Raw genomic sequence first — 25,308 nt, forward strand, 5'->3', positions numbered from 1 at the left:
TTTATTTTCCATCAACCTATTTCCATTGTAAGAGTTTGTGAAAGAACAGCTTGAGACCACTCAGTGGTTGTTCCTACCCATTCAGTGGCCTGAGCAGTGGAAGCTGCAGACCAGTCTTCAGTGGTGGGCTAAGTACTCTGGTCTTAAGTAGGGAACTGCTGAATAGGCACAGATGGCACCTGTGCCTTCAGACCAGTCTGTGACCTGAGGTCGAGTAGCAGTGAACATGGGAGCTGGAGCAGTCCATTCACTCTGAAATCCCTTCTTGGTCACAGCCTTTTCAGCTGAGGCCTGCTCTTCCTTTTCAATCTCTTTAGGATCCCTGTAGAAGCAGAGATCAGGCATGATCTCCCACGGGTGTTCACGGGAGGTGGTGCCACGCATGTGCAGAACTTCCCAGGCCAGCACCCAGCACATCAGACCCACTGAGTGGGCTCTCTTATTGCTACACAGGATGGCAATGTCCACATAGCACAGGGGAGAGTCTGTGTTACAGGGAGCGATGGTAGACAGGTTAACATAAGACTCCTCTGTGAGAGGCTGGTGTCAGCCCTGGGATCAGTAACCACCAGAACTCTTGGCTCCCCGAAGGCTGCCTGGATCTGGTCAGTGAAGGTTCCAGAAGTGGAGCACCCACTATAGGAGTGGCTCCGATGGCAGCAGCAAGCTTCAGCACAACTCGCTGGCCAGAGGATATGACACTGACATCAGCCAGGTTTTCAATGGCAACAATGGTGCAAGCTGCCAACAGAACCTTCTCCCAAGTTCTCTCCAGATTTATGATATAGATGCCATGTAGATTCCTTTTGTAGATGTGCTGTTCCATTTGGAAGTCGAGGTCGCTGACACCTAAGTGGGTTCCTGCTGCAAGGAATTTGAGGACATCCTCCTCCTTTATTTGCAGGACATCAAGGGCTCCAGATATTGTGAACGTTTCCCTTTAAGTTATGATGGGAATGCAGAACAGCACCATATGGACCCCTGTCTGGGTGGTTCAGAAAGGCCCTACCTTTCCCCTTAAACAAAAAAATTTCTTGGCATTGTTATTTGTGTGTGTGTTTTTTAACTAGGTGAAAATCTAAAAGACAAATCATAAATTCCAGGATATAATAAAATTTCTTATTTTAACTACAAAAACTTTCAGTTCTGAACTTATAAGTATTTTTACATTTTAAGTGCAATAATCCAATTTCAAATATGTACTTCGTTTTAAATGCTTTTTTAAAACGCCAGGGCCAAGATAGAGGAAAAGGTCTGGATTTATCCTCCCATGTGAAATAACTATAAATTCAGAAAAAATATATGAAACAACAGGATTCAAGAAATTGGATCAGGTAACAGAAGACAGTGATCCCTGAGATGCAGGACACCAACTAGGTAATCCCCACGATGGCCCTAACTTTCTGCCTAAAGAGTTTTTAGGCTGTGGTATAAGGAGGGGGAACCAAGCAGAGCCTAGTGGGCCCCCTGCACTGAACAGGTAGAGCTAATAGGGTTTAAGGAGGCAAAGTAACAGAGATGAGAAATCTGCAGGTAAGGAGAACTCTAGAAAAACACAGAGGCTCCCCTCAAGTACTCAGTTGAGGGCTGTTCAGTGTATGTGTGTGAGGAAAGAACACCCTGAAAGGATAAAAGGGGGCAATACCTAGAGTCACACAGTAAATAGTATCTGTTATGACCAGCCAGGCTGGCAAACCTCACAATCCATGAAGCACTGGGTAGTGTAGTCAGACTGGTCTTGCCTCAGTAGTGGGGCAAAAAAACCCTAGATTAAATGCTGCTCTGGTTGGCCCAAACGAAGCTTAAAAGCAAAACCAGAAAACATCAAACTGTTTCCAAGTACTTTACATTCCAAACAAAGGTCAAGAATATTTATGAAATACACAAATATGCAGCATCCAGCAACGTACAGTAACAGGGATCCTATAAAAATTACCAAACATATAAAGAAGTAGAAGAATGTGGCTTAAAAGGAGGAGGAAAATCTATCAATTGAAACACCAGAATTGACACAGATGATAGAATTAGTAAAACAAACAAATAAAAACACCTTTAAAATGGTAATTCAGAAAGCTAGGGGTGGTACAGCCACTGTGGAGAACAGTATGGAGGTTCCTTAAAAAAAACCAAAAATAGAGTTACCATATGATCCAGCAATGCCACTCCTGTGCATATATCCAGAGGAAACCATATTTCAAAAAGATACATGTACCCCAGTATTCATTGCAGCACTATTTACAATAGCCAGGACATGGAAGCAACCTAAATGTCCATCGACAGAAGAATGGATAAAGAAGATGTGGTATACGTATACATGGAATATTACTCAGCCATAAAAAAGAATGAAATAGGGCTTCCCTGGTGGTGCAGTGGTTGAGAGTCCGCCTGCCAATGCAGGGGACATGGGTTCGTGCCCCGGTCTGGGAAGATCCCACATGCCGCGGAGTGGCTGGGCCCGTGAGCCATGACAGCTGAGCCTGCGTGTCCGGAGCCTGTGCTCCGCAACGGGAGAGGCCACAACAGTGAGAGGCCCGTGTACTTCAAAAAAAAAAAAAAATGAAATAATGCCATTTGCAGTGACATGGATGGACCTAGAGATTATCGTACTGAGTGAAGTAAGTCAGGCAAAGACAAATACCATATGACATTGCTTATATGTGGAATCTAAAAAAATGTACAAATGAACCTATTTATAAAACAGAAATGGAGTCACAGATGTAGAAAAAAAACTTACTGTTACCAAGGGGGGAAGGGGGGGAGGGATAAAGTGGGAGATTAGGATTGACATATACACATTACTATATATAAAATAGATAACTAATAAGGACCTACTGTGTAGCCCAGGGATGTCTTCTCAATACTCTGTAATGGCCTATATGGGAAAAGAATCTAAAAAAGAGTGAATGTATGTATAACTGATTCACTTTGCTCTACAGCAGAAACTAACACAGTTTTATAAATCAACTAATACTCCAATAAAAATTAATTTTAAAAAAAGCTAGGGGGAAAATTAAACATGATAACCAGAGAAATTGAACATGAAGTCCAAGTTGAGCTTCTAGAGATGGAAACTATAATGTCTGAAATAAAAAATATACCAGGTAAGATTAACAAAAGCTTAGACATAGTAGGAACAAAGATCAGTGAACTTGAAAACATAGCAAAAGAAACTATCCAAGTTTGTTAACCTCTTCTTATGCAATGTGTAATCCATTGTTAATCCCATCCAGTGTACTTCTTCATTTTGTAGTTTTCATCCTAAAAGTTTGATTTGTGTCTCTTTTATATTGTCCATGTTTCTACTTAAATTTTTGAAGCTATGAAATGCAGTTATAACTATTTTAATGTCCTTGTCAGCTAAATTTAACATCTGTATCAATTCTTTGTCATTTTCAAATGGCTGATTGATTTCTTCCCCCTCATTATGGTCATATTTTTCTGCTTTTTTGGGTGTCTAATAATTTTTTATTGGATACTAGACATTGTGAATTTTTTTGTTGACTGTTAGATAGTTTTGTATTCCTATAAATATTCCTGAGCTTTGCTCTGGGATGCAGATAAATTACTTGGAAGTCATTTGATCCTTTTAGGTCCTCCTTTTAAGACCTGTTATGTGGGACCAGAGTCATGTTTACTCTAGGGCTAATTGCTTTCCAATACTGAGGAAGACATTTCTGAGTACTCTACCCAACACCCCATGGATTATGAGGTGGGAACAGGCACTGTTCGTAGTTAGTGTGAGCATCAGGTACTTGTCCCTCTAATCCTTTTGAGTGGTTCTTTCCTCAGTCTCAATACTCTCCTCACATTAATACACTCATCAGTATTCTGTAGAAGTCATTAGACTGTCTGAGAATCTCTGAGGTTCTCTCTCTGTGCAGCTCTCTCCTCTCTGGTACTCTCTACTGGAAACTCTAGCTACCTTAGTTTCTCTGGACATTCAGAGAAATATCTCCTTATCTCATGCAGTCTTCTGGGCTTTTCCAGGTTTGCCTTTCCTAGCCACAGTAGGTTTTCTCCCAAGAGAGTAAGCCTGGGCAATCATAGGTCTCACCTTGTTTGTTCCCCATCTATCAGGGATCACTGTCCTCTGTTGCCTAATGTGAAACCTCTCGAAACCACTGTTTTGTGAATTTTGTCCAGTTTAAAAGTTTTAGGCAGGAGGGTAAATCTGGTCACTGTTATTCCATCTTAGTTAAAAGTAGAACTCCTGGATGATTTACATGTAATTTAATTATTGACTTGGTTGGCTTTATATCTACTATGTTGCTCATGGTTTTGTTTGTTCGATTTGTTCTTTTCCATTATTTTTCTTTTCTTGCTCTCATTTGTATTAATTATTTATTTGTGATTTCATTTTATACATTATTAATTCATTCGTTACTTTTTTAAAGACTTCTTTAGAGCAGTTTTAGGTTTACAGGAGAATAAAGAGGAAGGTACAGAGATGTCCCATGTACTCCATGTATGTACACCATACATGCACAGGTTTCCCTGTTATCAACATCCCCCACCAGAGTGGTCCATTTGTTACAGTTGATGAATCTACAATGACACATCATAATTACCCAAAATCCATAGTTTACCTTAGGGTTCACTCTTGGTGTTGTAAATTTCATGGGTTTGGACAAGTGTATAATGACATGTATCTACTGTTATAATATCATAGAGTATTTTCACTGCCTTAACAATGCTTGGTGCACTGTGTATTCATCCTTCCCCCTTCCCAAACCTTGACATCCACTGATCATTTTTCTGTCTGTATTTTTGCCTTTTCCAGAATGTCATATAGTTGGAATCATACAGATATAACCTTTTCAGATTGGCCTATTTCACTTAGTAATATGCATCTAAGGTTCCTACAGGTCTTTTCATGCTTGATAGCTCATTTCTTATTAGTGTGGAATAATTTTCCATTATTTGGATATACCACAGTTTATTTATCCATTCACCTACTGAAGAACATCTTGGTTGCTTCCAAGTTTTGGCAATTATGAATAACGCTGCTATAAACATCTGTGTTCAGGTTTTCGTGTGGACATAAGTTTTAAACTCCTTTGGGTAAATATCTAGGAGCACAATTACTGGATCATATGGTAAGAGTATGTTTAGTTTTGTAAGGAACCGCCAAACTGTCTTCCAAAGTGGCTGTACCATTTTCCATTCCCATGAGCAATGTAGGAGAGTTCCTGTTGCTCCACATCCTCACCAGCATTTGGTGTTGTCAGTGTTCTGGATTTTGGCCATTCTCATAGGTGCATGGTGGTATCTCGTTCCAATTTGCATTTCCTTGATGATATATGAGGTAGAGCATCTTCTCATACACTATTTGCCATCTGTATGGCAGTGCTGAAATGTCTTTTAAGGTCTTTGGCCAATTTTCTAACCCGGTTTTTGTTTTCTTATTGTTGACTTTTACTAGTTCTTTGTATATTTTGAGTAACAGTGCTTTATCAGATATGTCTTTTGCAAATATTTCCCTTCAGTCTGTGGCTTGTCTTTTCATTCTCTTGACATTATCTTTCACAGAGCAGAAGCTTTTTTTTTGTTTTTGTTTTTGTTTTTCAGAGCAGAAGCTTTAAATTTTAATGAAGTCCAGATTTTCAATGATTTCTTTCTTGAATTGTGCCTTTGTTGTTGTGTCTAAGTCATCACCATACCCAAGATCATCTAGGTTTTCACCTATGTTATCTTCTAGGAGTTTATAGTTTTATGTTTTACATTTAGGTCTTTAATCCATTTGAGTTAATTTTTGTGAAGGGTGGTCTGTTTCTAATTCATCTTTTTTGCATGTGGATGTCCAGTTGTTTCAGCACCATTTGTTGAAGAGACTGTTTTTTCTCCAATATATTGCCTTTGATCCTTTGTCAAAGATCAGTTGACTCTATTCATATGAGTCTACTTCAGGGCTCTCTATTCCATTGATCTACATTTTTCCCAGTCATGCTGTTTTCTTGACATCAGTGTAGAATTCTGGACCCAAGATCTTTCTTGCTGTCCCTGGGGGTAGAGGATTTTTACTTCTACTCTTCTTCTAGCAGTGATGGTTCTTTGCCTATTTCCTGGGGGAGAGTTTCCTACCTTCTCCCACGAAAGCTGGATTTTACTCCTCCTCTTCTCTCAGAAACCATGCATCTATAAGGTGCACTCTCTCTCCCTCAACAGCTTAAGGCTTTTGCTTCATAGGAGAAAAGGATCCAGGGAGGCAACAGGGCTTTGTGCCTGTCCCACTCAGCCATCATTACCTTCTTCCCTCCTGTGTCAGAGGAGACTCTCGTCAATCTGCTCCCCTGCACCCAATCTTTCTTGTGAGCACCCAGTAGAGGTTCACGAAGAAGACCTTACAAGCGAAGCGAGCTCTCCTGGTGCCTAGTGCCCCCACTATTCCAAACTGACATGCTGACGCACTCTTGGCCTCCAAGAATTTGTTAAGCTTTTTTTTGTGTGTGTGTGTGTGTTATGCGGGCCTCTCACTGTTGTGGCCTCTCCCGTTGCGGAGCACAGGGCTCCGGACGCGCAGGCCCAGCAGCCATGGCTCATGGGCCCAGCCGCTCCGCGGCATGTGGGATCCTCCCGGACCGGGGCGTGTACCCGTGTCCCCTGCATCGGCAGGCGGACTCCCAACCACTGCGCCACCAGGGAAGCCCATGGGTGGCTTTCTGAAACATCACTGGCTAGGAATTGACCCATGCAGGGTAGGGGAGGAGGATTGTGGAGGACGGTGATGATGCATCCACCACAACTCTGCTCTGCACTCAGGATCCAGGACGATGCCTCACACCCCCCTCCACCACTTGCCCCCCTGACCTTCACAGCTGTGCTCTCCGCCACTCCCAGCCTGCTCCATGCCCCTCCCTGATGCAGACACACTAGCCTACTTGCTGTTTTTCAAATACACTCCTCCCTTTCCTGACATTATTGACTTCTTCAAGGTGTTGCCTGAACCTGTAATGCCCTGTCTGACTCTCACAAAACGCCCTGAGGTCTGCCTTCCAAAGCTGAAGATAGGGAGGAACAACTCTGTGTTTATATCTGTGTGTGTGTCCATCCAAGAGAGTGATGAGGGCAACAGTGTGCATTGTGTACGTGAAATGAAAGTAAGGCTCTGGGTGTGACTGGCAGGAGGAGGGCACCCCAGGAACGGTGAGGGATGGCTCAGAGGGCACTCAGAGGGGAGGAGAGACAGGCAAAAATGGGCTTGCTCATTTTATCACAGCTCTAGAGCAGCCCTGGAGAGATGCATCTCATCCATCAGTGCTAATGTTTTGGTAAGACGTAAGTGTCTAGCTACAAATGAGACAGAGTTAGCACAGCAGGGTAATGATGACAGCTTTTGCTGGGGATGCTCTTCCAAGCCAGCTGCATGAAAAGGGACCCAGTGAGGCTGCCCCTGCTGCAGACAGAGGGGCAGACAGGGTAGGCACACCTAGGTGAATGGCTTGAGGGGTCGTGGAAGGTCTAATGCTAGAGTGGATGAAATCCCACGATTAGGGATTCAATACTTTACCATGTCCTCCATACCATGTCTTTTAAAATGCAAATCTAAGAAGGGTGATACGTTTGATTCCTTTGGTTTGGTTTTATGTGGACAGCATGGGCTTTGAATCCATTAGAACTGAGTTCAAATCCTGACCCTACCAATTACCAGCAATGAGCGCTGTGAACCTTTTGTTTTCAGTATTTAACCCTTCTAAGCATTCATTCCCTCGTCTGTAAAATGAGGACAATGATACCCATCTTACAGGTAGGTGAGGATGAAGTGAGATGGTGAACGTAAAATGCCTCACACAGCATATCCCACAAGAATCATCCATTCACCCATTCATTCACCAAATATTTATTGAGCACCTACTAAGTGCCAGGCACCCCTCTACATGCTGGGCATTCAACAGTGAACAGGGCAAATTCCCCACCATCATGGAGCTCATATTGTAGAACAAGGTGATAAAAAAGTAAATAAACAGGTAAATATAAAGTATGTCAGATAGTAAGTGCTCCAGGGAACAACAGAGCAAGGGGGTAGGGAGTATGGGGAAGGAGCATCATTCCAATTTTATATGGGGTGGTCAAATGCCTCTTCCTTGAAGTGATATTTGAGCAGGGCCTGAAGGAAGTGAGGGTGTGAGTGCCAAAGATATGGGGAGACAGTTGGTAGAGGAGCAAAGAGTGAACAAAGGTCTGGAGCCTGTGGCAGGCTGGGCAAGTGTGAGGGATGAGGGAGGGCCAGGAGACCAGGGTGGCCTGAGCAGAGTGTGGACGGGAGCCATGGGAGAGGAGGAGGGGCCGAGGGTGTTATATGTCCTGTAGGACTTGTGGGCCTGTGAGAACCACAGCTTTTACCCTGAGATGGAGCTGTGGGAGGGTCATGAGAGAGGGGTGGCTTACGTTCACCCGGGGTGCTGTGTGGAGTGTAGATTGCAGGAAGGGGAAAGGTGTAGACACTGGGAGACCATTCAGGAAGCCATGGTGATGTAAGGAAATGTTGTCTAGGACCTTGGTCCAACTGTGTGGCTGGTGAGAAGAGATCAGATCCTGGATAGAAAGTGGAGGCCACAGGATGTGCTGGTGAATGGAACGTGTTATAAGAGGGACAGCAAGGGGGACTACAAGGTGTTTGACTTGAGCGACCGGAAGGACAGACGTGCCAGTTACTGAAATGAGGAAATTGAAGGTGGTGGGCTACGAGTTGGTTTTGGACATGTCTGTTGGACACCCAAGAGGAGCTGTCAGCAGACAGATGGATGCATGAGTCTGGCATGCAGAGAAGAGGTTAAGGCTGGAGAGAGCAGTGGACAGAGGGAGGTAGGTCAGTGTTTGGGGACCGTCCCTTCTTTTTCTCCATGTAGTATGTCTGTAGTGGGGCATAAAGGAGGCTCTGGAAGGAGATCAGGGCTCTGACTGTTCACACCTAGGCTCCACCCCTTCCTAGTATGTGTTTTTTCAGATGATTGTCTGCTTTGAGCTCATTTGTTTGTCCGTGGAGGAGTTGGACCAGATCATCTTAAGGTCTGACACATCATGGCTCTGTGCGTGTCTCATGGAGATTCAGACTCACTTAGAAAAAGAGGTAACACAGCAAACCATCCATAACCTGTGTGGGTCCATCTATCAGTTATCTACCTGGGAAGCAGAGGAAAGATCCTGAGGGTTAGAACCCACAGAGGCGGGTGCTAAGGGTGGGGGTGAGAGCCCATGTGGAAGGATGTGGGTGCTACTCTTCAGAGTAGAAGGGGCAAAAGATGGGTTTTGCATTGCTGCCCAGAGCAAGAAAGAGTGGACTTCCCTCCCCTGCTCTCCAGGAGCCTGGCCATCCCAGCTGCGGAGTGGCCTGTTCATTTTGCAGCTCAAACCTGAAAGCTCCATTTTCCTAAGAGAATTGACTGCCTTTCCTAAAGGAGGCTGTTTCCCTGCCTGAAAGCACCGATCACACTGCAGCTGCACAATTCGGCACAGGCTTCCAGTTCTACAACTAACTGAAGGAAATAGTTCTTTGGCCTGAAACCCACCAGTCTGTGATTGGTGGCTCCTCAGAGAGTGTCCTAACGAGGCAGAAACTTCACTTGCTATGAGAGAAATTAAACCATGTCATTAGTATTTCAAGTTATCAAAAGGGGGGCACTTATGGAATAAATTATCATGCAATAAAAACAAAAGCAGTCAAGTCAAATTAAGGAAGAATATAAGTTAAGCCATGAATACAGAGCATGCTGGGATTTAAGTAAAAATGGTTGAGAATTACACCCAAAAAGTGGCTCCTTGCCAGGGTCATGCTGGTCAGAGGTGATGCCCACGGTCAGAGGGTCGACAAAGTCCTAGGTCCACGCCATTCACAGCGGGGATTCGGATGCCACCTCCATTGGTCCAAGGAAAGCAGAGACGAGGATGATCGAGGGTGCTCAAACTCTGGTGTGTGGAAGAATCACCTTTCAAACTGAAGGAGTGCTATGTCCATCCCCAGAAATTCAGTATGTCTGGGATGTGGCCTGGGATTCTGTGTCTTAACAAACACCACAAATGAGTCTGCTTCAAGTGATCCCGTGCCTCCCTTGAAGAAACACTGGTATAAGAAGGGAAGGTCCCACCCAAGGAGGCTGGGGACTAGGGGAGGGTTTCAGTGTTTTAGTAGTGAGTTTTGCTGGCAGTGGAGATGGAAGCCTGGCCCTGGACATACCAGCAAGGCAGCAGTAGGATCAATTGCTAATTGAACCTGTTTAGGCTCATCCCTGCTGGCCAAGTATTGGGTCCATGTAGACAAGACCTACTCTTAGCCCCCAGATGACAGGCAGGGGACTGGAGAAACTAGGAAGGCTGGAGGAGGATGTCTGTTACTCCACCTGGGTTGAACAGGGAAGGGAGAAAAGGACGATTGGCAAACTCTATGATATGCCAACAAAATTTATGAGGGGCGTGTATATCTATTTGTGTTTCAACCATGGTTGACTTTGATAGGAAAGGACTTTGTTCCCCCAAAGATTCATAAACAGGAGTGTTATCACTGGTACTCCCTGGTTGAGTATAGGAGGACTTGTTTTTAAGCAAAGAGTTAAATTTTACAGAGAAGAAAGCCCGTCACAGAAGTTTCCTTGTTGATCTAAAACGGGAGGATGCCTTCTCAAGGGGTGGGCTTGCATGGCATTTCCCTTCCTCCTGGTGTGGAGGAGAGGGTAGGCTCTCCCATGAGGATGTATAAACTCACCAGCCTGTGGTTATGGATGAGGCCCCATTAGCTGGAGTGACCACCCCATGTAGGCTCATCACCTCCACCTGTGCCAACACAGTACTCTAGAAAAAGTGGGCAATGAGACAGGTAAGCAAGTAATAGAGAAAGAGGGTGCAGACACATCTCAAACCATGCAGTAAAATTAATCAACTTTTCAACCTGCAGCTGGAATAGAATCATTCAGCTGAGATCATAATTTTGTTTCCTGAGGTAGCAATTTATAACCCTAGACAGGTATAAAATAACTATAGAGATAATGAAACACTGGATGCAGAATTCCTTCTAGTGGGTTATATTGTATGGGATTTGTAACAAGTGTTGAGATCATTCTACTGCTTTATATGTGCTTTGTCTGCTTTTCTGTTTTTACGATGTTGGAAATGGGTAAGAGAATCTGACACACCACATTTGCAAGACTGATTTATTAATTTGCAGTTCTCATAATTGCTGAGAATAATTTTGCTCTTGTTAAGTCTGCCATGACAGGAGTTTCAATTACCTGGAAGAATCCAATATATTGAATTTGTGATTGTACTTTCAAATGTCTGAGGAAGTGTGATTAATTAAAAAATAAATGAAGTAAATGTTTAAGAAGGATTTAATCTGTTACACTTAAGTTAGTTGACATTAATCAAAGAGCCAGTAGAAACAATTTTTATACTTCTTTTTCATTGCTGGATTTGTACAGAAGAAACTGATTTGTAGGTTGAGCTTGAAGGTTTAAGATAAACTAGGCTTTAAGAAATAACACTTTGATATATTGCATATTAGATTTTGAAAAAAAAACACAATGAACTGTAATTAGTGTTTTCAAGGTACAGAAGTCTCCTTTCTCCATATGAAGAAAAGAAAAGAAAAAAATTATAGCCACGTTCTCATCAGCTCCCTGCAGGATTGCTCCAGGTCTTGCCCCAAATTGGTTGTTATTGCTCTTATTAATTTCTGCCAACCTTATGAGTCAAAAATGGTATTTTATTATTGCTTTAATGTACATTTCTATGACTACAGAGAGGCTGAACATCTTTTCATCTTGAATTGGACATTTATGGTGGTGTCAGAATTTCTGCTGAAGCCTGAAGGCTAAAAACAGTACGTGATACTGTGTGTGGGAATGTAAACTGGTACAGTCACTGTGGAAAACAGTATGGAGGGTCTTCAAAAAATTAAAAATAGAAATACCATATGATCCAGCAATTTCACTTTTGGAAATGTATTCAAAGATAATGAAAACACTAACTGGAAATGATATATGTGCCCCCAAGTTCATTGCAACATTATTTACAATATCCAAGCTATGGAAACAACCTAAGTGTCCATCAGTGGATGAATGGATATATAAAATATATATTATATAAATTAATATATATTTGTGTATATTAATATGTATTATATTATTTAGTCATAAAAAAGAATGAAATATTGCCATTTGCGACACCATGGATGGACCTTGAAGGCATTATGCTAAGTGAAATAAGTCAGACAAAGACAAATACTATACGATCTCACTTATATGTGGAATCCCCACCCCCCACCCCCCAAAAAAACCCCCAAAGTTCATAAATACAGAGAACAGGTCGGTGGGCTGGGCAAAAAGAGTGAAGAAAGTCAAAAGGTACAAACTTCCAGTTATAAAGTAGATAAGTGATGGGGAGGTAATGTACAGCATGGCTACTATAGTTAATAATACTGTATTGCATATTTGACAGTTGCTAAGAGTAAATCTTAAAAGTTCTCATCACAAGATAAAGATTCTCTAACTACGTATGGCAAAGTCCTAGGACCCACCACTGTGCTCACTCACTAACTGGATGCTGCCCCAGAAGGACACAGCTCATTCCAAAGCCAAGGCCAATCCTGTGGGCACTGCAGTGGGAGGCTGCCCTCCTTTCAACTAAATGACAAATTCTTTCTTGAGGGGAGATCCAAACAGCACACCTCCATGGCTGCCACATCAACCAGTGGGGTTAAATTACATTTAAACTAGTGATGAAATACCCCCTCCTTCTATCCCTAGGGCAGACAATGCTGTATTCTACAGGGCTCCACAGAGGGCCTCCAGCAAGATTGAGCCCTAGTTGCCTACAGCAGTAACCAGCTTGATGGCGCACGCTTGGCTTGATTTACCCTCTTTCCTTTGACTCTTTCCCTAGTCCCTCGCATCTGTTCCCTGCGATCACTTCTCAAGGGATCTGCATACAAGCCCTGATCTCAAACTCTGCTGTGGTGGGAACCCAGGCTGAGAGGCTGGCTTACTGCATCTCTTAGTTCAACAGTGCCCTCTTCTGTTGGTACAATGGAGTTCAGGTTCTTTGATGAATGGTGGTGTGTGTGCCATCATTGGTGGCATGCTTCTGATTCTGTGATACTCTCTGTTTCTAAGGACACTTAAATTCAAATGTTTCTTCCTCCCTTCCTTTCACTATCAAGCCTCTAAGGGATACCTCCTCCTTCCAAATTACCCCCCCCACCAAAGTGCTTAAGGCTCACATACTTTCTCTGCTATTGTCATGCTATTACTGTTCTCCTTTTCTATTTCATAAGGCATTATCATTATTACTGTACTATATAGTCAATATTACTTAGATTTACTCATATCTTTACTATTTTCTTTTCTCATTATTCTATCCTACATATCAGATATTTTTTCTGGAATAATTTTTCTTCTTTCTAAAGAATCTTCTGGATTTCGTTTTAGTGATGGTCTTTGGTGGTCAACTGCTTCAGTTTTTGTTTGCCTCAAAATTAATTTAGTGAGGGCTTCCCTGGTGGTGCAGTGGTTGAGAGTCCGTCTGCCGATGCAGGGGACATGGGTTCATGTCCCAGTCCGGGAAGATCCCACATGCCACAGAGTGGCTAGGCCCGTGAGCCATGGCCGCTGAGCCTGAGTGTCCAGAGCCTGTGTTCCACAATGGGAGAGGCCACAACAGTGAGAGGCCCGTGTACCGCAAAAAAAAAAAAAAAAAAAAAAAAAAAAATTAATTTAGTGAATCTTTGTATTTGAAAAATATTTTTTATTGTTGTATAATTCTAGTTATTTTTTCTCTCAGCAAATTAAAGATATAATTCCACTATATTCTGTTGTTCATTATTGTCTTTGAGCAGACAGTTATCTGTTTAATTGTCAATTTTAGAGCCAATTTCTCTTTTCTCTGCTTCAAAGATTTTTTTATTTGCTGTCCTGTAGTCTTTACGTGGATTTACTTATTTATTTATTGGCCACGCCACACAGCATGTGGGATCTTAGTTCCCCAACCAGGGGTCGAACCCGCATTCCCTGCAGTGGAGGCACTGAGTCTTAACCACTGGACCACCAAGGAAGTCCCTGGATTTATTTATTTATTTATAAAATTTATTTTATTTAATAAACATTTAGCCCTTTACTAGGCGTTAGACATTTCTAAGCTCCTTGAATATCAACTCCTTTAAGTCTCAAAACAACCTTATGAGGTAGGTATTATTAAATGTCTTTTCATATGAGTAGACTGAGGCCCGGAGAGGTTAGGTAACTTCCCTAAGTTTACACAGCTAGTAAATGGTAGAGCCATGATTTCAACCAATGCAGTCTGAGGGGTGAGGAAGAAGACAGTCTAAAGGATAATTTCAAGTTTTCTGGTATGGTTTGGGAATATGGTGGTGCCTAAAAGATCTAAAAGAAGGAAAAAGTGTTGTGATGATTAATTTTATATATCAACTCTACTGGGTCATAGGGTGCTCAGCTATTTGGTCAAACATTACTCCGAGAACCAAAATCTGTATTAGTTCTCCAGAGAAACAGAAGCAATAGAAGATATTTATATATATTTACTATTTATCTATCTATTTATCCCCCCCCACACACACTCTTTTTTTTTTTTTTTTTTTTTTTTTACTTTTTATTTTATATTGGAGTATAGCCGATTAACAATGTTGTGATAGTTTCAGATGCACAGCAAAGGGACTCGGCTATACATATGCATGTACCCATTCTCCCCCAAACTCCCCTCCCATCCAGGCTGCCACATAACATTGAGCAGAGTCCCCTGTGCTATATAGTAGGTCCACTGGTTATCCATTTTTTTTTAAGTTTATTTATTTATTTTTTTAATTAGTTTCTGCTTTATAACAAAGTGAATCAGTCATACATATACATCTGTTCCCACATCCCTTCCCTCATGCATCTCCCTCCCTCCCACCCTCCCCATCCCACCCCTCCAGGCGGTCACAAAGCACCGAGCTGATCTCCCTGTGCTCTGCGGCTGCTTCCCACTATCTATCTACCTTACGTTTGGTAGTGTATATATGTCCATGCCTCTCTTTCGCTTTGTCACAGCTTACCCTTCCCCCTCCCCATATCCTCAAGTCCATTTTTTTTTTATTGTAAGGGATTAGCTCACGTGATTATGGATGCTGAGAAGGCCCGGATCTGCAGCTCCAGCTCAAGCTGGAGCCCCAGGAGAGCTAATGGTGTGGCTCCTGTGTGAAGGCCGGCAGTCTTAAAACCCAGGAAGAGCTGCTGTTTCAGTTTGAGTCCGAAGGCAGGAAAACACTGACGTCCCAGTTTGAAGGCAGTCAGGCAGGAGGAAGTGCGGCGATGGACACATGCTTGTGGAATTCACTGGTCTTGCCGTGTTCACCAGCACCCTGAAGCAGATGGCTCGATTAAACAGTGGAATGGCCTCTTGAAGACTCAATTATAGTGCCAGCTAGGTGGCATTACGTTGCAGGACGGGGGCATGGTTCTCCAGAAAGCTACATAGGCTCCGAATCAGCACCCCATATATGATGCCTTTTTTTGCATTGCCCAGATTCACAAGTCCAGGCATCAAGGGGTGGGAATGGGAGTGTCACCCCTCACGATGACCCCTAGTGACCCACTAGCAAAATTTTTGCTTCCTGTTCCCATGACCTTATGCTCTGCTGGCATAGAGGTCTTCATTCCAGAGGGAGGAATGCTTGCCCCAGAAGACACAACAATGATTCCATTAAACTGAGAGTTAAGACTTCCGCTCAGTCACTTTGAGCTCCTCATGCTTCTGAATCAACAGGCAGAGAAGGGAGTTACTGTGCTGACTTATGTGACTGAGCCCAACTATCAAAGAGAAATTGGACTGTGACTCCACAAGGGTGGTAAAGAGGAATATGTCGGGACTATGGGAGATTCCTTAGGGTGTTTTAAAATATTACCATGCCCTGTGATTAGGATCAATGGAAAACGACAGCTACCCAATCCAGGCAGAACTATGAATGGCTCAGACCCTTCAGGGATGAAGGTTTGGGTCACCCTACTGTGAAGCAAAAGGAAGATGGGATGAGTGAATGAGTAGTGGAAGAAGATATATATTATATATGTTATAATTTGTATTATTATATATAATATCTATATATAAGATACATAATACATATATTAAATATTTTTGTTTTCTTCCCTGTCTTATTCCTTTATCATGAAGTATAACATGTATTGACTTTATATGATAATATTTAAGTATTGTTAATTTAACATCATAGTGTTTAAGCTACAAGATATCAAGAAGAAGAGTAAATGTCACTCAAGGACTTTACTTCCTCTTTTGGGGGAGGAGCTAGTGCATTTTTCAGTTGTACACAGGACAGTTGTCTCATGTGAGGTGGAATTATGACCTTCTTATTGTCTTTATTTGGAAATTAAAGATGGTTTAAGATGACGTGATAGGTGCCAGGTTGACAAGGGTGGCCTTGTGATGCTTACTTAATTTTACGTGTCAACTTGACGGGGCCATGGGGTGCCCAGATATTTGGCCAAACATTATCCTGGTGTTTCTGTGAAGGTGTTTTTGAAGGAGCTTAACATTTAAACTGATACATGGAGTAAAGCGGATTGCCCTCCATACCGTGGGTGGGCCTCTTCCAATCAGTTGAAGGCCTGAATAGCACAAAAAAAGACTGACCCTCCCCTGAATAAGAGGCGGTTGAGGATGAGGTACAGAGATTCAGAGATGACCACGGTGAATCTGTGTGTCTATCTCTAGTCATAGTTATGAAGCCACCAGTCAAAAACACAAGCCTGAAACTCAGGAGCTTTTGCTGATGATACAGATTTAGGAATGGTCAGCACAGTTCTTAGAACAATGTCAGTGTACGTAATTATCCACGCAAAGCAGGACACTTAGAAGATACAGTTCTTCACGAGAGTTGTTCTCAATGTGTGGGCCAGAGCCTTGCCTCACAAACATCTGAGATGCTAGTTAGAGAAACACATTCCTAGATTCCCTCCTGACTGAGTTAAAACCTCAGGTAGAGCCCAGGAATCCTTATTTTTAACAAGCAAACGGATGACTTTCCTGCACACCTAAGTCAGAGAACGTCTGCCCAGCGAGAAGGCAAACTGACTTCCAGGAGAGCTGCGTGACCCACAGGTAGACAGGTGGCTCCTAACTCACTAGATGGCGCCAAACCACATGAAATCTCCAGTTTTGCACTCAATCGCTCAGCCGGAATATAAAAAGGACTTGTAAAAGCCTCCTCTGGATTCTTTAAAATAAATTCTGTAAGAGGATTTCTGCCAACCCTTTCCCACAGTGAAGGAATGACAAAGACTAAAATACCTACACTGACACTGTCAGTCACCCCGAGGAAGGTCTGCCCCAAAGAGCCTAGATTGGTAAGGAGCAGGTAGAATCCTCTACTGACTGACTTCCTTGGACCACACTTGTTCCATCACACAGGTCTAGGAGGTATTGGTAGGAGTCTCCTCAGACCCAGTGAGAGGCACAGCTGTGGAGAGCCAGGGGTCTGCCTGCTCCCACCCGGGTGTCCATGTGTCCCCAGCACAGGCCAAGCTTTAAGTTTCATGGTCAGACACAGGGCCTGGGTTGCCCCCGCAGAACCAGGGGCATCGTGTATCCTTTTCCTCAGAAGCAATAGCTCCATCTTGTGTCAGAGGAGGATTAATGGAGGGGGGCTGGGAAGGGAAGAGTAGACCCGGGGGACCACGGGGTATGCGAAGAGGGAAGACAAGAGTACCGCAAGCTGAGAAGAGGGAGCAAACAGGAGAGCTCAGTCAGGAACCCCTGGGAGAGAGAAGATACACCTGAACAGGGTGACCGAGGAGGGTTTCATGAGGGAGCAGGGTACGAGGGAAGGGGCAGGATTACGGAAAACCAATGAGAGATGACGTTTCCAGCAATGCTAGCAACATTGGCGAGAGAGCCATTACCATCCCTGGGCCAAGGGTCCAGTGCAAGGGCAGTGACTGGAATCCAGCGGGAGAGCTGGAGCTGTAGGAGAGAACCGGGACTTGGAGTGCCAGGGCTGGGGAAATGCTCCTACCTTGCCTTCCTCGCGTCTCCTCTGCCTGCTTCCTCCCATCTCTCTTCCTTGGGTCTCCGTGGGGGCCTCCCTTTGCCAAGCCCAGTGGGAAGCTAGAGGGCAGGGGAGCCTTTGATGCTGGTGTGAAGTTCAGCCAAGGCAGAGGGCAGAGAGGAGAAGGCAGAACAGGGATCGTGGAAGAACAAGAAGAGGTTATCAGCATAAGAGACCGGGACCAGGAAAGACGCCCTTTGGTGTTCAGCCCTTCGCAATTTCAACATGATGTTGGGAGCAGGTGCTGAATTTTGGGAGCCACAGGTGCGTGTGCTTGGCCCTAAAACTTACTCCACGGTAGACACTTGGGGCAGGTTTCTTAATGCCTAACGTGGAACAGCGGGAACGACCATGTGCATCTTCCATGTTTTGTGCAGATTCAAAGAGATAACGTGGGCCTATCACACGAGCCTGGCTGGGGGCAGCGTGAGGGAGATGGGGGGACCCAGGGCAAGGGTCTCTCCTCTTGCCATGTCCTCCCTATATGCCTAGGAATCCAGAGGGTTGGCCAGAGACTTCTATTCCCATGGCTGTGCCTAGTGGCTTAGAACTGAATCAGACTAGCCCTCAGCCTGGCCATTAGGTCCCAGGGCAAGTGCAAGGGCTCTCCTGCTGCATTCTCTGGACCGAGGACAGCGCAGGGACCGAGAGGCAGCAGGCCAGCTGCAGGCCTGGTCAGGCTGGGCGGGGCCCATCCAGCGGCCCCCAACCCATCCTTTCAACACACAGTCCGGGGGCCTGAATTCTACTCTTCTGAGATGGGGAGCCTTGACGTCTCCACGATCATCTGCGTGGTTGTTCGTCAATCCTCCCCTCGCCCCAGTGCCCTCCCACTCCTCAGTCCTGTCCTTCTCATTCTCAGGGCCCCGGGGAACATCCACAAGTACAGGCGGGCCGGACGGTGCTCCTGGAGCCCAGGGCTGAGCGTGGGGATCTGCTCCGGCAATAAGGCGACGTGGTTGTGACCTCAGGGTCAAAGAAATGACCATTTACCATGACTGGAGTTTGGACTGGATTGGCTCCGAGGCTGGGTAGGGCTTTGAAGTGAGGACTGGGGTCCTCTGGTTCCCCACACACCCAGATTGGGAGGAAGCTGTGTCCCCCGCAAGGCCCAGCACCAGCCTTGTTCCCGCCCACTTCCCGTCACCTGCGCAGTCCGCTCCCTCTGACACACACCGCACGTCCCTCCACGTCCACCGCCGGCCGGGAGAGGACCACACCGGGCAGCAAGGACTGCGGAGGCAGGGCCGGGCGAGCCTGGGTCTCCCCTGCACAGTAAGCCTGAAATGTGACCCCCATATTGTCTCCAAATGTGGTCATTCAGTTGGTGCTTTTTTGTTAAAAAGCATCAAAGAATAATGTATAAATTGCCCTTTTTATGACCCCATTTTGGCATTTATCCATTTCTTAAAAATAGAAGCTTCAAGAAACGGAAGTAGCCTGGTGGCCAGAGGGGGGCAGGTGAGGGGGCAGGTGAGGGGGGCGGGGGGAAGGCGGGGGTGGGAGGGGGAGGGGTGCTGCCCAGCCTTCCCTGCTTTCTCCCGGTGGGCGGCTGGCTCTTCCCCAACACAGGGCCTCAGCGGAGGTCCACCCAAGAGGCTGTGCCTCGTAGCCCAGCTTCTCCACTGCCAAAACACACACACACACACACACACACACACACACTATGCCCAGAGGATGCTGCAGAGAATTCTCCGGACACCAGTTCTGCAGACTGGGAGCAGAGTGGGCATCAGAGCCTCAAGAGTCTCAGAAACACACACCCGGCTAGCAAAAATCACTAACTCCGGACCCTGACCTCCAGAGGGAGAAGACTTGGCAGGCAGAAGGGCCACTGAGGATTACAAATGTGTCAGGGGAGCACAGTGAGGTCAGGCTGCTTATTAACTTGCTAATAGGACAGGCACTGGGATTCCTGGAGGGGGGAGTGGCGATGATAGCAATACAATAGCCAGCCTTTACTTCTGGCCAGGAACCCGGGCTAAAAGGTTTTACAGACTTTACCAGCCACCCCCGGCCTTGGATATCGCTTTTCCCACTCCAGAGATAAGGAAACGGAGGGCTGACAGAGGTTAGGTAACTTGCTGGCTCATGCAGGAATAAGGGATGGAGGATTACAGACTAGATGTCTCCCCAGCTTTTGACACCAGGGTTTCATGTCCCCATTCCTGGAAGGGAAGGAGAGAGGGAGGGAGGGAAAGGAGAGTCTAGCAGCAGACCCCAAAGTAGGCCAAAGTGACTAAGAGGTAGCATTACTGAGAGCCTAAGTCTGAGCTCCCTCCCCGATTTTAAAATCCAATCTCTCTTGAAATTTAAGCCACACACTATTTCTTCTTAGCTGCAAGTCTTCTCTCCCTCCCTTCCTCCCTCCCTTCCTTCCTGCCTTCCTTCCTTCCTTCCCTCCTTTTTTGTTCATCTGCCATGTGATGCCATGTACTTTGCTGTGCTCTAGGCCTTTTGGATAATGAAAATGTGCAAGTGCTTTGAGAATCCTGGAGGGAGAGTTCTATCTAGAGGAGGAGCCGGGAAGCCTTCCCCAGAGGAGGAAGAATTTTAGTTCAGTCTAGAAGGATTGTTTGGCTTTGGTTTGGGAATCCTTCTGATAGAGGAGTAGAGGTAGGGACTTGAGGCAGAGGGAAGAGCATGTTAGAAAGCCAAACCCAAGAAACCCTCTCCACTAGACTCTACCTGCAGTATCCATAAACTAAAGGAAATTCCTCTCTTCTCCAGGTCCCCCAAATTGACAAAGGTTTCTGGCTTTCCAGGAAATGACCTTCTTTACTATCTGTGAGAATGGGACTCTAGAAAGCAGGAACCCAACTAATACTTCCAGTAGGGCTTTGTGGGCATCAGCTTGATGAGTAAAGTCAGCCCTTGCTCCTTAAAAGAGGCTGGTCATACCTAATTCAATGAGGATCATTCTCAAATGTGACACTCCAGCTAAGGTCTTGGTTGCACAATCCATTTGTCCAATTATATTCTGGTAAGAACTTGTGCAAGTAACTGCATCGCCACGGAAAGTAAGGAAAGTCAGAATTCAGAACTTCTGATTTGGGGTCCAGTGATAATCAGATATCATTAAAAAAAATTAATTAGTTCATTTATTTATTTTTTGGTTGCATTGGATCTTTGTTGCTGCGTGCGGGCTTCCTCTAGTTGCAGCGAGCGGGGGCTACTCTTTGTTGTGGTGTGTGGGCTTCTCATTGCGGTGGCTTCTCTTGTTGCAGAGCACGGGCTCTAGGCACAGGGGCTTCAGTAGTTGTGGCATGCAGACTCAGTAGTTGTGGCTCATGGGCTCTAGAGCACAGGATCAGTAGTTGTGGTGCACGGGCTTAGTTGATCGGTGGCATGTGGGATCTTCCTGGACCAGGGCTTGAACCGTGTCCCCTGCATTGGCAGGTGGATTCTTAACCACTGTGCAACCAGGGAAGTCCCCAGATACCATTTTTAAATGTTTTACTTCGGTTTACAAAAGTAGAGTTTATTAAATTGATTTGGATTATGGAAAGTTTAGGAAGAAAGTAAAATGACGTTCTTAAATACATGAAAATGATATCAACAGTATTCAAAATGAATAGTCACAAAAATGTTTTTCATTAGTTCATTCAGTCTTAATTAATTAATTAATTAATTAATTAATTCTTGTTCTGCTGGATCTTGGGTTAGTAGTCTGTTTTCATGAAGCTGAAGCTGTCTGTTTCTGAACTAAAAGCAGTCCTGGAAATCTTGCTGTTTTCTGAAAGTTGTCTAAGCAGAGCCAGCACAGAATCCTGGACCTGAGAGATTAGTCTTTGAAGCATCAATAGTTCGTAGGATTTGGTACAGTCTATCTCCACAAGGTGGGCTCTAAGACTGTCCTTTGCTGAAGACACAAACGCTGGCCTGTAGCTTATAGAAGAGACTTCAAGCAAGCAATTTGCTTGAAGACAGTGGGACAAAAGCTATCTGTAAATGATGATGGGAGACTGAATATACCAATGGACTAGGACCAGACTATATATAAAAGTAGAACTCTGACCCACAGCCTGCAGCAACCAGCCCAAGAAGCCAACCCATCCAAGAAGCCAAATGATAATTCCTGTAGCAATCAGCCCCAAATGGCCAGCACTTGATTAAAAACTGACAGCTTCCTGAATTTTTGCCCCAGCTTCCAACTTAGAGACAACCAGCAAAACCAAATGTGCCCCCCCCAACCAATCACACAGGATGTGCCATTTCTAGTTTGCCACCTCCAGTTTCTCCAGGTCAACAGCCTCCAATCAGGGCACACTTGAAGCCTTCCCTTTTTTCCCACTATAGAGCTTTCCCACCCCTCTGCCCGCCTTTGAGTTTCTGCCAAGATGCAAGCAATGGTGGCCGACTCCCTTGTTATAGTAAGCTCAGAAAAAATAGGCTTTGCTTATTTTCATTTGAGTGGTTTTTAAAAAAATTTTCCACAACACAGAAATAATAATGGCTATGGTTATTTTATAATTGACCATTTTCAAATGTGAAAGGTCTGATGAAGTTTTGTAACATGAAAAATACACTGGTTGAAGAAATTTGGTTGTTTCAATGGCACATAAAATAAAGAGAAAAATCTTAAGGTTAACATATAATAGCCTAAAGGCATATTTTTTTCTTAGAATATTAAGTAAAAAGATTCAATAGATAACTAATAAGAACCTGCTGTATATAAAAAAAAAATCAGTAAGTGTAGAGTAGGGCCTAGATGAACCTGCTGTATATATATAAAAAAAGATTCAGTAAGTGTAGAGTAGGGCCTAGATATTTGAATTTTTATAAAACTCCAAGAATAAGTCTGATGTGCATCTTGGCTTGACATCCACTGGCCTAGAAGATGCTTTATGCAAATAAAAGAAGATTGTGGCCAATTAAACATTTTAATAATATGCAAAATTATTATGGCTAATATCAGGCATATGGCTAATATCACCTCCAGGACTCTGACAAGTGTAGGAAAATGCTGTAAAACTACTTCATCAGAGTTTTGATCAGTTATCCTAGAGGGAAAAAACATTATAACAGCAAGGGTATTGACCATTACCCAGGGACTTCCCACAAAGCATACAATACCCGGAATATTTATATTAATAACATTTTATCTATCCAAATTTAACCTAGGGTAGAATGAGTATTTTTTCTGATGTGACAAACTCTTCCCATGTAACTCTTATAGTAAAAGCACATCAAATAAATCAAATTCTTTCTAATACCTCTCTTTTTATAAGGTAAAAGAACAAATTTTGTGATTTTCCAGGGAACTGGAAAGATAGTTTTGGATGTAAGAGAGATCCTAAAGTTTTATTCTTTCCTATATCTAGGATCTAATTTTGAGTAGGCAAAAATTTTTTTTTAAAATGTTGTAAGAGGAAATTTGGACACTTGACTAAGATAGGGTCATGGGTGAAGAGAAACAGTACTTGGTTACCTACTCAATCAAAATGACAATCAAACATTAAAGGATAAACATAGAAGATAACATGGGATGGAAAAGAACCTTAGTTCTTTTGTAAGTGAGGACTCTTTGTTTTGTTTTTTTCTTAAATAATAAAGGCCTTAATACAGTCAATATAAAGTTCTGAAAATTATGCTGTTAAGACCCAGAGTTTCTACTACACAGGAAGGTTATGAAGAAGGCAGAGAATAACCTTTCATGTTATAGTCAAATGCATTTGTTGGTAAATCAAGTAAGCCCATTGGCATTGAATAGACTTTGCTATAATTTTAACATATTTCATTACTTTTTATTCAGATGCAGGTATGTTAAACCAAGGAAAAGAAACTTAACTTTCCAAGCTTTTTTCTTCATTATGCTCTTTCACATTCTGGAGCAAACTGACACTTTTAAGACAGCAGTTCTCTCTCAGGGGTCCATGAGGTTGAAATTATTTTAATAGTAATGCTAAGATGTTATTTATGTTAACATGAAATGCATTTATCATTGCTATCTTTAAATGAGCCAATTAATAAATATTTGTAAAATTTCTGAATATCAATTTCTAATATGGGAAATATTGACAGTTCTATAACCCACATATATAAAAGCTCTTTGAGATCTGTGGTAGGCAGCCTCTAGACGATCACTGAGTCTGCCTCCTGGTATTCATACCTTGTGTAATTGCTTCTCCTTAAGTGTAGGCTGGACTTACTGACTTGCTTCCAATGAATAAAATATGACAGAGTGATGAGATGTTACTTCTGATACCAGGTTGCAAGAAGACCATGACTTCCTTCTTGGGTGCTTTCTCCTGCTCTCTGGCTCACCCTGAGGAAAGTCAGCTGCCACATTGTGATCTGCTCTCTAGAGAAGCCCATGTAGCAAGACACTGAGGAAGGCTTTTGCCCAACAGCCAGTGCGAAACTGAAGACCTCTGCCCACCAGCCCATGAGGAAATAAGTCCTGACAACCACATGAGTGAACTTGGAAGCAGATTCGTGCCCAGTCAAGATTTCACACGAAACTGCAGCCCTGGCCAATAGCTGGACTGCAAACTCATGACAAAACTTAAGCCTTCAAAAAATAGGAAATCTTTCCATAGTCTTACAATGAGCAATAAAGGCCTTTCTGAATTAGAGAAAGACAGACAGACACACACACAGAGCGCTTATAGCTTTAAATCTGCAACTTCAGCCACAGATAAATACAGAAACAAAAAAAAATTTCACTGTTATAAATATACCAAAGAGCTGTTCTTCTCCCACTGTGCACTAAATGATTAATTGATTTTAGACAAAAGGACAAACAGATAAACAAACAAAAAAACCCCCTACTGAACTGAATTATCTGTCATCTCTCCCAACAGAGAATGGATGTCTATCATCCTTCTAGAGAAATCACCCAAATTGTGAGATTATAAAACTAAATTCCTAATCATTCCTACCAACAATGGGAACTAACTCATTGGCCATAACAAAACAAAAACAAAAACAAAAATCCAGTAGGGAAGAATAAAAATAAACCAGAGAAGGGGAGAGTTAGCAAAGTTAAATTCTGTTGTCACTTGGAACTCACCTGTGGGTGTCAAGAAGAGATACATCTGGGTTAACCTCCCCATGGAGCGCACTCCTGAGGCAATGCAATTTACCTGGTTCTGTCAGGTAAATCCATTGGGTAGCTAGGCTAACCTCTGAAACTGTTAAAAAAATAAAAAATTTTAACAAAAGTAAAATCATGATAATAAAGTCATGCCAAAGGCTTTATTTAACCCATTTATTAATATGGGAAACAGTAGGGCATTATAACTAGTTCAAAGGAGAAATCAAAG

At 43.5% G+C, this 25,308-nt stretch overlaps 1 pseudogene across 1 annotated transcript; it reads right to left on the bottom strand.

Moving 5' to 3' along the window:
• Window positions 1–143: 143 nt before the first annotated feature.
• LOC308630059 (small ribosomal subunit protein uS2-like) lies at window positions 144–19,339 on the bottom strand (annotated as a pseudogene). The gene is made up of 3 exons: window positions 19,222–19,339; window positions 15,094–15,172; window positions 144–938 (listed from the first exon to the last, which is right to left on the bottom strand). The product of its transcript is annotated as a small ribosomal subunit protein uS2-like (transcript).
• Between the last annotated feature and the right edge of the window lie 5,969 nt (window positions 19,340–25,308).

Source organism: Mesoplodon bidens (assembly GCF_964165515.1).
Source record: "Mesoplodon bidens genome assembly, chromosome: 2".
Classification (NCBI taxonomy): Eukaryota; Metazoa; Chordata; class Mammalia; order Artiodactyla; family Ziphiidae; genus Mesoplodon; species Mesoplodon bidens.